At 41.5% G+C, this 10,883-nt stretch overlaps 1 long non-coding RNA gene across 1 annotated transcript; it reads right to left on the minus strand.

Moving 5' to 3' along the window:
- Window positions 1-7,761: 7,761 nt before the first annotated feature.
- LOC122480693 lies at window positions 7,762-9,778 on the minus strand. The gene is made up of 3 exons (XR_006296627.1): window positions 9,430-9,778; window positions 8,811-8,927; window positions 7,762-7,809 (listed from the first exon to the last, which is right to left on the minus strand). It is a non-coding gene; the product is annotated as an uncharacterized LOC122480693 (long non-coding RNA).
- Between the last annotated feature and the right edge of the window lie 1,105 nt (window positions 9,779-10,883).

Below are 10,883 nucleotides of genomic sequence, written 5' to 3' on the forward strand. Positions count from 1 at the left end.
GAATCTCTGCTTAGTACTACTTCCTCTGCAAAGTCCGTCACTGTTAACCTCTCCCTCCTGTACCTTATCCACAGGCCTATCTCTGTGTGTTCACCTCATGTGATGTTTATAGGTGAGTGGATCTCTGTTACAGATTCTTCAAGGGTGAGTACTGGGTCTTGTTCATTATTGTCTCTCCAGTGCCATGCTTGATGCACAGTATGTCTAAAAAATTTTCACCGAAAGAAAGCTGGGGTAGCTAGCAAACCCCATCAAAGGAAGTATAGATACCAAATTCTAGGTCATGTGCTATCTCTATGTCAGTTCTGGAACCTTGGAGAATTGTGTTCCGTCTCTGATACCATATTCTATAGCATTGGGAAACTAGAGCTTGTTCAGAGTTGGCAGTCCAGATGGGCGGTGGGGAGGGAAAATGTCTGGCAGAATCTGGAAACCATGTCAAATGAGGAACAAATGAAAGAACCGGGAATGATTAACTTGGCTAAAAGGAGGCGAAGGAAAGATGTGGTTACTCTCCTCAGATATTTGGAAAGCTGTCAAGTGGAGAAGGTAGGTCGATTTGTCCCGTGTTACCCTAGAAGGCAAATGAAGGTTAGTGATTATGAAGTACAGAGAGGCCGATTTTTTTAGCTCACCAAAAGCAAGAACATCCAAACAAACAAAACAAAACAAAACAACACTCACTAACAATGGCAGAAAAAGAGTAAACAAACTGTCTTTGAAGTGACAAGAAGAAAATGGCGTATCAGCCTGCAAGGATCCCTTCCAACATAGGGTTTCTAACTCTCTACAGAGTAAGTGCAAGTACCCCCTGGAATCACGGGCACGGAACCCTGCTAGGGAATAAGTGATGTCACTTTTTTTGCTCGGCACCGGCTATAATAGGTAGGACAGCACAGGAGACAGCGTGGAGCTCCCGAAGATGGAGGCAGAAGGGAGAGGCATATGTCTCCAAAGGCAAGGGAAGTCTGATGGTTCTGAAGACAAATTCTCATGGTACTGCTTTGACTACTGCTTCTCCGAGTCATCAGAAGCAGCTATCTGGAGTGAGAGTAATTTAAAACAAAACAAAAATATTTGGAATTTGGCGGAAAGGCACATCTTTTTGAAAGTTAATACTCAAAAGAGCTGCAATCACGCATCTGTTTTCTTGTTTGGTTTACAATTGAGGGAATGGGAACAGAGGACTCCATGAAATTGAATGACACTTCACATTGATAAGCATTTCTGAAACAATATGGTAGCAATTTGAAGAACACATTATGCTCTCAAGCTGCATAAAGAAAGAGCAAAGAATATACTCTTTAATGCTTAATTTTAATAATGATCTTACTTGTTACAGATGCTGCATTTCACAATGAAAGCCTGTGTTTCAGTCCAGTAATATGATAAGGCACAGCTTGTAAAAATGAGAATTGAGTTTAACTATGTTCTTGTGTTCTATTTTCCATTTATCATGTGAATCGCTTCCAAATAAGATTGTCTTACTTCATTAATTTGCATAATTACTGAAATACAGCATGGGATCCCAAATAACAAACTCCTGATAATATCATTTCAGATTTACTGTGACAGTATTTTGAAAATGACAAAAATTGATACACAATTACATTAGGAGTAAAAGTATATAAGCTAATTATGTTGCTTTTGAGTCTTCAAAATATATAAAGAGGTTATTTGGGACAGAACAATACATTTCTGTGCTCAGATGCTGAACAGCTTGAAAACCAAAACACAACTGGCAAGTGCTGTACCGTTTTAGGGTAACAATAAGTCTGCTTTTGACAGAGTAGAAGCCAGGCGGAGTTTTGTTTTTGTTTTTGTTTTTGTTTAATGAAATCAAGACCATTGACGAAGGATGAGAAAAGTCCTCAATGAAGACTTAAAAATACCTGTTCAGATGTATTTTGATTTTGGCAATAGCACCCTATCAAATCAGCCTGACAGCCTCTGGTCCCAGTAAGAAAATCCTGACGCTTTGTCTGAGTTCAGACTTTCAGCAAGTGCAAACATTTCACTCAACTCCACCTTCAGCGCTACGGGCGAGATAGAAAATGTGGATACGGATAAAAAGCCGCAAGCTATTAGTTAGCTCTATCAGACGTTGTTCAGAGAGCCAAGTAGTAAACGCTCCTCTCTGGAATGGAGGCTGCTGAAAGACAACAAGGCTCATTGACAAAATAAATCCCGTGGCCTGTCTTGGGCGAGCTGATAAACAGGGGCCCCGACTGATTAAGTGTCGTTCCGAACATCACAGAAACGACTGCAGAACAATAGCAGAGACAAAAACGACACCTCTTCCTCCTGCCTCCCGCCTCCCCTTATTAATCATTTTAAACCGAAAGCTTGCAACTGGCAGTCCCCAGTCCCGCCTAAGATACTGCCCGTTTCCCTAAGACGACATTCTGGAAGCTGCAGAGCAATGTGTTACCATTTCGCCGCCCTTTCCTTTCGGTCATGACCGGAGTAAATCTGTGACTTTTGTGAGACAGGAACACGATGGCTGAGGGATGGAACATAAAATACAAGTGTTTGTATTTTATGTAGAATATAGGTAGCATCTTACTTTTTCTAATGACTCACCAAGGGACGTTGACTGCCTGAAGAAGAGAGATCTCACTGTTGTGCGGTGGCAATCTGACTAGGTAATCACCCAGATGCTGTGACGGCCCGGGTTGCTCTGCGGTTCCTCTGCCCGGTCACCTGGCTGAGGAGGAGGGCATGCCTTCCCGAACGCTTCATCTTCGCCGAGCTCCAGCAGCTTTTAGGCCTGGGCCAGATGCCTCCGGCCTGTGGCGTGAAGGAGCAGGCTCGCCGGGTTCTGTGTACCTCTAGGCCACACTCCACATTTTAGTTCATATTAAAAAATAAATCTGGAGCCGTTTAACATTCCCAAGCTGGTTGTGTGTATGCGTGTGCGCACATGTGTGTGTGTTTATGTGTGTGCGCGCAACATGCAACACTTGAAAGCAGGGTTTCAGCTGGCCCAGAACCTGCCATTTCCATCCAGCTGTTGGCCTGGTGCCTCACAGCACACTTACAGCCCATATTAATAGCTCTTGTAAAATATGCCCTGTTATTTTACCCAGGCGACAAGATTCTCAACAGCTGGAGAGAACATCTCTTGACCCAACAACAGACAAATAAGATTCTTCATGTGGTTGAGGCCAGGGTGTGTGAAACAACACAACGCTGAGATCTCACCACATCCACGGGGGTTTCCTGCCTCTGCTTCAGAGCTCCGGTGAGGGCAGCACGTGATCTCCCAGGATAGTCTGTTCCACTTCTGGACAATGGCTCCTATTGTTAGAAAGTTCTTTCCCGTTGGAATGCATCTTGCGGTAACCTCTACCTAGGGACACTGGGACTTAAGGCTCGTGTACAGAACGTTACATTCATCTGATTGAATTTTGTTTTTATTATTGCAACCACAAAGAGTTCTAGATCCTACTTACCATCTTTACCATCCCTCCCAACTTTGATTCAGCCACCGATATAACTATCTCTCCAATATCATGATATATATCACTAACAAAAGTAGGTGAAGAGAAAAAGATCAGTGCTTGTTACTTTAAGTGTATCTTCGGGTAAACACTGATCTATTAATCACCAGCTTTAGGGTAAAGTTTTCCATAGGTCATGAAGGCAGCTATTACTGTACCTATGCAGATGCTGCTCAGGTGTGGCTGTCCCATGAAACTTGAACTCACTTCAGGGCTAAAATTAGCTACCTTTGTATGTTGAGTGTCTAATACAGTGCCTGGCTCAAAGAAGATTTGTCATAAATGACTGGGAACCAACAAATATTTTCTTGGGGACCCTTTGCTGATTTCCAGTGATTACTGTTTCTTTATTTATTGGGGCATAAAATCCACTACCTTAACCACCCATTTTCTACCATATTTACCTCCATTTGCTTGTTCTTATTATACATGGTGTTTTAGCATTGTGTTGATTTTCTGAAGATACCGAGATGTAATTTATCAAGCCAAACTCATTTAGAACAGCTAGTTCTGCTCACTTTAAAAAACACTTTGGGGGCGCCTGGGTGGCGCAGTCGATTAAGCGTCCGACTTCAGCCAGGTCACGATCTCGCGGTCCGTGAGTTCGAGCCCCGCGTCAGGCTCTGGGCTGATGGCTCAGAGCCTGGATCCTGTTTCTGATTCTGTGTCTCCCTCTCTCTCTGCCCCTCCCCCGTTCATGCTCTGTCTCTCTCTGTCCCAAAAATAAATAAATGTTGAAAAAAAAAATTTAAAAAAAAAACAAAACACTTTGGAAGCCTATTTTGTGTTAGGCTCTGTACAGACACTAAGGATTTAAAAACAAATGTGACATAGTTCCTGTCTCCGAGAAAGATATAGTCCAGGGAGGGGAAATAGCAGGGTTCAAAACAATGTATATGGGACATCATGGAGAGGCCAATGGAAGCCCAATGGAGGGGCACTTAACCTGGTCCATGGTGACAGCCAAATACTCTTGGAGGAGATAATACCTGGGCCTAAGCTTGAGGAGGCAACAGAAATTAATTACACAAACGTGCAAAAGGAGTGTATTCTGAGGGGAAAAACAGAATAAGCAAAAAGCACAGAGGTGTGAAACTATATCAGATACACAGAGGCTAGAGTATTCTAGAGTGAAACTCAGTTTGAAGCACAAGAACTTCACAAGATGATGCTGGAGAGTCAGAGCCTTGGTCACAGAAGGCCTTGCTGGCCAGGGTAAACAGTGTGGGTTTTCAGAGATCAACAGGGAGATGTTAGAAGCAGAACCATGTGTGTTTTATGATGAGGAATTTATTATGGAAATTAGGCCAAAAGACAGTTATAGGAGTTGCTGGGAAGTGGGCGTCCAGTAGGAAGTGGGAGGATCAGAAAGGAGTCAACCACCAAGCACATCCAGCCACCAAAGTGGGATCGCAAGGCTTGTGGGATTACCTAAGGAAGCTGGGCTTCTCTTCAGCGAGCCACACACCAAATGAATGGTGGTGGTCCTGAGGCTGCTGTTAGTCAAAGGGCCACTAATTGGGAAGAAAAGCTGGAGGTGGGAGGTAAGAGAGCAAGTACTGCCTGGAACCTTTAATTCTGTCACCGCATCTAGTCATGAAGACCTTCAGAGAGTAACGTTTGTTGTTTCACTTCTGCCTTCCGAGTTCACAGTCTTACACAAATTCTTCTTTTTTTTTTTAAAGCTTATTCATTTATTTTGAGAGAGAGAGAGAGCAGGGGAGGGGCAGAGAGAGCGGGAGAGAGAGATCTGTATAGATCATGCGGGGCTTCACCTCACGAACCATGAGACCATGACATGAGTCAAAGTCAAGGGTCAGATGCTTAACCAACTGAGACACGCAGGCTCTCCACAAATTCCTTTTTTGCCCACTATAACTTGTTACATACAGAAAAGGAAATTCTAGAAGACATAGTTTAATTGAACAGTGTAAACTACCACAGTTAAGAAAAGGGAACAGAAACAACACATGGCCAAGAACATTCCGAAAGAAGGAAAGACACTGCTGGTGCAACACTACTCGTCACCACTGGCCATTCAGTCCCACACAACGCAATTTTTGACACCAAAAGTGCCATGAAAAACCTCTGAGGACCCTCGCATCTTTGTACCACTTGCTCAAGATTCAAAGTGGTAGAGTATCTGATGGGTCAAGCTGTGGTCAAACACCTATGCTAGCTGCCAGAGATGAGGAAAAGAAATATCTGCCCCACTTTGGCATCCATAGATTGAGACAGGGAGGGCCCTTTGTTCCATCTCTTTGGGGATTTTCTCTTAAAGTAGTAAAGTTGTTTGGATGCTGCAGAAAAACAACAACAAGACAAATAACCACACCCCACAGTCAGATTAACTGTTAGGAGAAAAACATTCCCATAGGTGCAATGAGAATAGATTTTGGCTAAGTGCTCTCTCTCAATTAGTGTTAGAGTAGGTTGCAGTAATATATCTAATTGTCTATGTCTATAACTAATATATATATCAACATTTCAACAGCACAGAACAACGTAGCCAACAAGAAGATGATTTCTTCTTTATTTAATAGTCCAGGGTGAGAGTTTGGGATAGCAGTGAAGCTCCGGGACCCAAGCTCTGTCTTCGACACATAGCTTGTAAGGTCATGATGGGTATTGAAGTCCCAGGAAGCCAAAAGAGGGAGAATAAAGGAGTAGTCATGTGTAGAGATTTTATAAACTGGTCAAAATGGTGGCACGTCGCTTCTGCTCACATTTCTTTGGAGAGATCTTGATTGCATGGCCTCACTTACCAACAAAAGAATCTGGGAAAATGGCCTGGCTGTGTGCCCAAAAGAGGGGAGAATAGATATTAGTGGTCAGGTATTTGTTTTTGCCGTAAATTCTGCCCAAGCCACTCAGGATTCAAATCCAGCTGAGTAGGTTCATCTAATCATAGTTTACCAAATTTTACTATAATAAAACAGATAATAAACATTATAGGTTTTAAGGCCATTTGTTCTCTGTAGCAACGACTCAATTCTGCCCATGTAATACAAAAGCAGCCATAGAAGATTAAAAAAAAAAGTGTGGGGGTGGCTGTGTTATAATAAAACTTTATTTACAAAAATAGGCAGCAGGAAGTTTGTGGCCTACAGGCCATAGTTTGTTGACCCCTGATATAATTAATTCTACTGTAAGCATTGTTCTCCTTGAGAGAGATAGATGCAAAACTAAAGCTGATGAGTTATTTGCTTTGTCAGCCAGCAACATTTTGTCTCTGTCCCAGTCTCTTCCGCCTGTCCCCTACTTCACCTTCTGCATTTACTCATTTTTCATCAAAGTTCTTTTTGGTCTCCATCTGGGTTAGTTCACCATTCCTTTTTGTCACTACCACTTATCCTCCATGGACCATGGTCCTGTTCATTTGAATGGTGAAATAGGCCTTTATACATAACAACTCGTTCATGTTTGCCTTTCTTTTGCCTCTTTAACTAAGCAAGATATCACTTGCCTCCTTCCCTTCATTTGCAAAGATTTATCCAGGGTCCTCTTCTTGTCATGGCCCATAACACCTTCCATGTGGCCTTTGTTGCCTACCACAGTCATTTCCATGGCTCTAATCTATGAACAAGAAGCCATGTATTTGGTACAAAGGTTGCAATGAGCTTAGTTGGGAGGCAGTTCTCCATGGTTCTCTCCCTTTTCTTTATATCTCAGGAACAGAGGTATTGATGACCTTTCGTTTAGACTATTTTTTCAAGGATGATGTTATACTGACAATGTCTCCCTTGACTGCAAAGGTTGGGTAGGTTTGTTCCCAATGTATCAATGTAGCCTATTATAAAGCATTTGGATTTCTTAAGTTCAATGTTCTGTAACACAACACACTCGTTGTTCTATAGGAAACAGAGCTTGGGAACCCGTACAATGCTAATACTACTGCTTTTGCTATAAGCGATCAACTATTCTTTGTCTCTGACTCAGGGATCTCATGTCTTCTGCTGGCATCGATGAAACTGTGGCAGGCCAACTTGGTAGCTGGTAAATAGGGTGAAATCTCAGCTCCTTCACTATTCTTGACAGACTACATGTTTCTAAGAATGGAGAAATATGGTAAATAAACTGGACTCGAAATTAATGTATGGTAGAGCAGAGCAGAGCTATGCCAGGTTACCTTTAAAAAGGTGGCCAGGGGCGTCTGGGTCCAACTTTGGTTCAGGTCATGATCTCGCGGTCTGTGAGTTTGAGCCCCGAGTCGGGTTCTGTGCTGACAGCTCAGAGCCTGGAGCCTGCTTCGGATTCTGTGTGTCCCCCTCTCTCTGCCCCTCCCCTCTTCACATTCTGTGTCTCTCTGTCTCTCAATAAAAATTAAATAAACATTAAAAATAAATAAAAATAAAAAGGGAGGCTAATTTCAAGCCATGACTCCACCCCTTTCTAAACTTCCATGAATGTAAAGTGGTAAGGGTAATATTAGATAACTTTGAATTTTCTCTGTTTAAAGAAATATGTAAATCATTTCCAAATGTCAGTGCTATAACTATTATTAGTGATAATTGACTCACAATGTACCTTTCAACCATGTCACAGTTCTAAGGCCAAGAAGAATTGACATAGAATATATTTGGTCTAGTATGGGCAGCTTTGAACAGGCACTGCATCAATAGAGAGAGAATTCTATATGCTGTAAAAGCAATAGAATGTAGAAAAGATGAGGCAAATTGCCCCCTGCCATTCTGCTTTACTGTCAATAAATATTGAGCTCTATCTGTGTGAAGAACCACTGTGTTTGGCACCAGGATAGGAGGTGGGGATAGAGAAGACCTTATTAAGGAATTCGTGATTAGAGAACCAAAAATCACATCATTTTAAGAAGTAGAATAACCCAAAGTCATATTGGTTTGACATGAAGGAAGTGTTTGCAGGAGGCCCTGGGGGAATTTGGGGAGAGATTTTGATATGACATAAAGGTATGTGAGAGCTACCTGGGGTTAAAGGGCAAAGGTTCTAGAGGAGCTGAGTTTTGGAGCAGTATTCTGGAATGTTGGAAAGACATACATCTTAAAAGGAAAGTAGATGGCATTTGGGGCAGTATCATTCCTCATCAGTAGCACAAAGGGGAAAATGAGAGTCAAGCAGTAGCATAGTCAGGGAGAACCATGACTAACTGGAACATAAGGTGACCTGCGCCCAAGTCTTGTTCTGTTAGTAACTAGCCATCTGAGTCAGCCACTCTTAGCCTGTCTTTATCTGAAAATAAGGGAGTGAGTAAATTAGATGGTCTTTCTAAAGAAACTCTTTAATTCTATAATTGGCTTTGGGGGAAGCAAGAAGCATGTTAACGTGACAGACCTGAGTGTTAATGTTGAGTTGTAATGAAAATTAGATTTGAAAGATGGGCTGAGCAATTGGCAGTCAGTGAAGACGCTTGTATCGGATGTCAGGATCAATAGGGAGTCACCGCTGGTCCTTGAACAAAAATGACAAGATTAAAATATCGGTGGAATGCAATCAAAGAATATTGCCCAGGAGGGCTTTCAAAATAACTATGGTCAATCCTAGACTGTTTTTTCAAGCGTCTTATAAAAGTTACATTTCCATCTACCCAAATAAGGGTAGTGGTAATTACACTATCAATTAAATAGTTTATCCTGCACCTGTTGAAAAATTGGAAGTATTAGTTGCCTGCACAGTACAATAGAAGTGTTTGTGATGCAGAATTATTAAAATATGAAATAGATGAATCCTACATATTATGTAAGGTGCTTCCTAATCTAGGGTACTTAAAGCTGGTTGCTATATGTTTCTGAATGGTAACTGATTGGCATTGCTCTGATTATGGTTCGCAAGCCAGAATTTAACCCTATTTTTAAAAGTCCATGTGCCTATTGCCATATCAAGAAACAAATACATTTTCTTATTCTGATCCATTGTCTCATCTTCGACATTGCGTCTTACCACAGTCAATTACCTCCATGAGGACACCAGAACATCTGTAGATGCTCTCATTTTCCTAATCAATCATGGACCAGTTTAGGAGTCTGAATGTTCATTGCAGTGTGGAGAGTCCCTTGGTAGCTTATCTCATGCCTTGAATAAAAGCAAAAAGGGCCAGTTGACGCCCTGAATCTAACAGCATCTATTCCTAGAAAGGCTGGAACTTCTTGGAAATGCAGAGCAGGTCAGGCTGGCCTCAGTCATCTGAGGCTGTCATGCAAACCCCCCTAGCCTCTGGAAGATTCTTTGGAAGTAAAGACAATATACAGATTCCTAAAATTCTTTTTGTGGAAGGGCACCTGGGTGGCTCAGTGGTTGAGCGTCCAACTTCGGCTTGGGTCATGATCTCACAGTTCATGAGTTCGAGCCCCACGTCGGGCTCTGTGCTGACAGCTCAGAGCCTAGAGCCTGCTTCAGATCCTGTATCTCCCTCTCTCTCTGCCACTTCCCCACTCATGCTCTGTATCTCTCTTGCTCTCAAAAATAAAGAAACATTAAAAAAAAATTCTATAAATAAATAAATAAGTAAATAAAATTCATTTGCGGATACACAAACTAGAATACAGCTTTAAAGCTAGAATAAACAAACATTTACCAAGTGCTTCTAAAAGACCAGTTTCTTTCATAATATTATTTATTTTTATTGAGATATAATTGACATATAACATTAATTGTAGGTCACCATCACCACACATAGTTACACATTTTTTTTCTTGTTATGAGAACATTTAAGGTCTACTCTCTTAGCAACTTTCAAATATATAATACAGTACTATTAACTATAATAGTCATGTTGAACATTATGCCCTCAGGATTTATTAATTTTGTAACTGGAAAGTTTGTGCTTTTGACCACCTTCACACATTTTGCCCACCTCCAACCCTTGCCTCTGTCAAGCACCAATCTATTCTCTGTATCTGAGCTGTGTTTTTTGTTTTGTTTTAGGGAGGGATGTGTTTTTCTTCTTTTGTTTTTGTTTTTATTTAGATTCAACACATAAGTGAGACCATATAGTATTTGTCTTTGTCTGTCTGGCTGATTTCACTTAGCATAATGCCCTCAAGTTCCATCCATGTTGTTGCAAATAGCAAGATTTTCTCTTTTTTTTTTTTTTGGTTGAATAATATTCCCTATGATATATATTATCTCTCTCTCTCTCTCTCTCTCTCATTTTAAATATTTCTTTTAGAGAGAGAGAGAGCATGAGCAGGGTAGGGGCAGAGAAAGAGGGAGAGACAGAAAAAATCTCAAGCAGGTTCCCTGCTGCCAGCACAGAGCCCAATGAGGGGCTTGAACTCATGAACCATGAGATCATGACCTGAGCTGAAATTGAGTCAGGAACTTAACTGACTGAGCCACCCAGGAGACCCATATTACATTTCTTTATCCATTCATCTGAAGACAGACACTTAGGCTGCTTCCATATTC

Source organism: Prionailurus bengalensis, chromosome C1 (assembly GCF_016509475.1).
Source record: "Prionailurus bengalensis isolate Pbe53 chromosome C1, Fcat_Pben_1.1_paternal_pri, whole genome shotgun sequence".
In the NCBI taxonomy this organism is placed as follows: domain Eukaryota; kingdom Metazoa; phylum Chordata; class Mammalia; order Carnivora; family Felidae; genus Prionailurus; species Prionailurus bengalensis.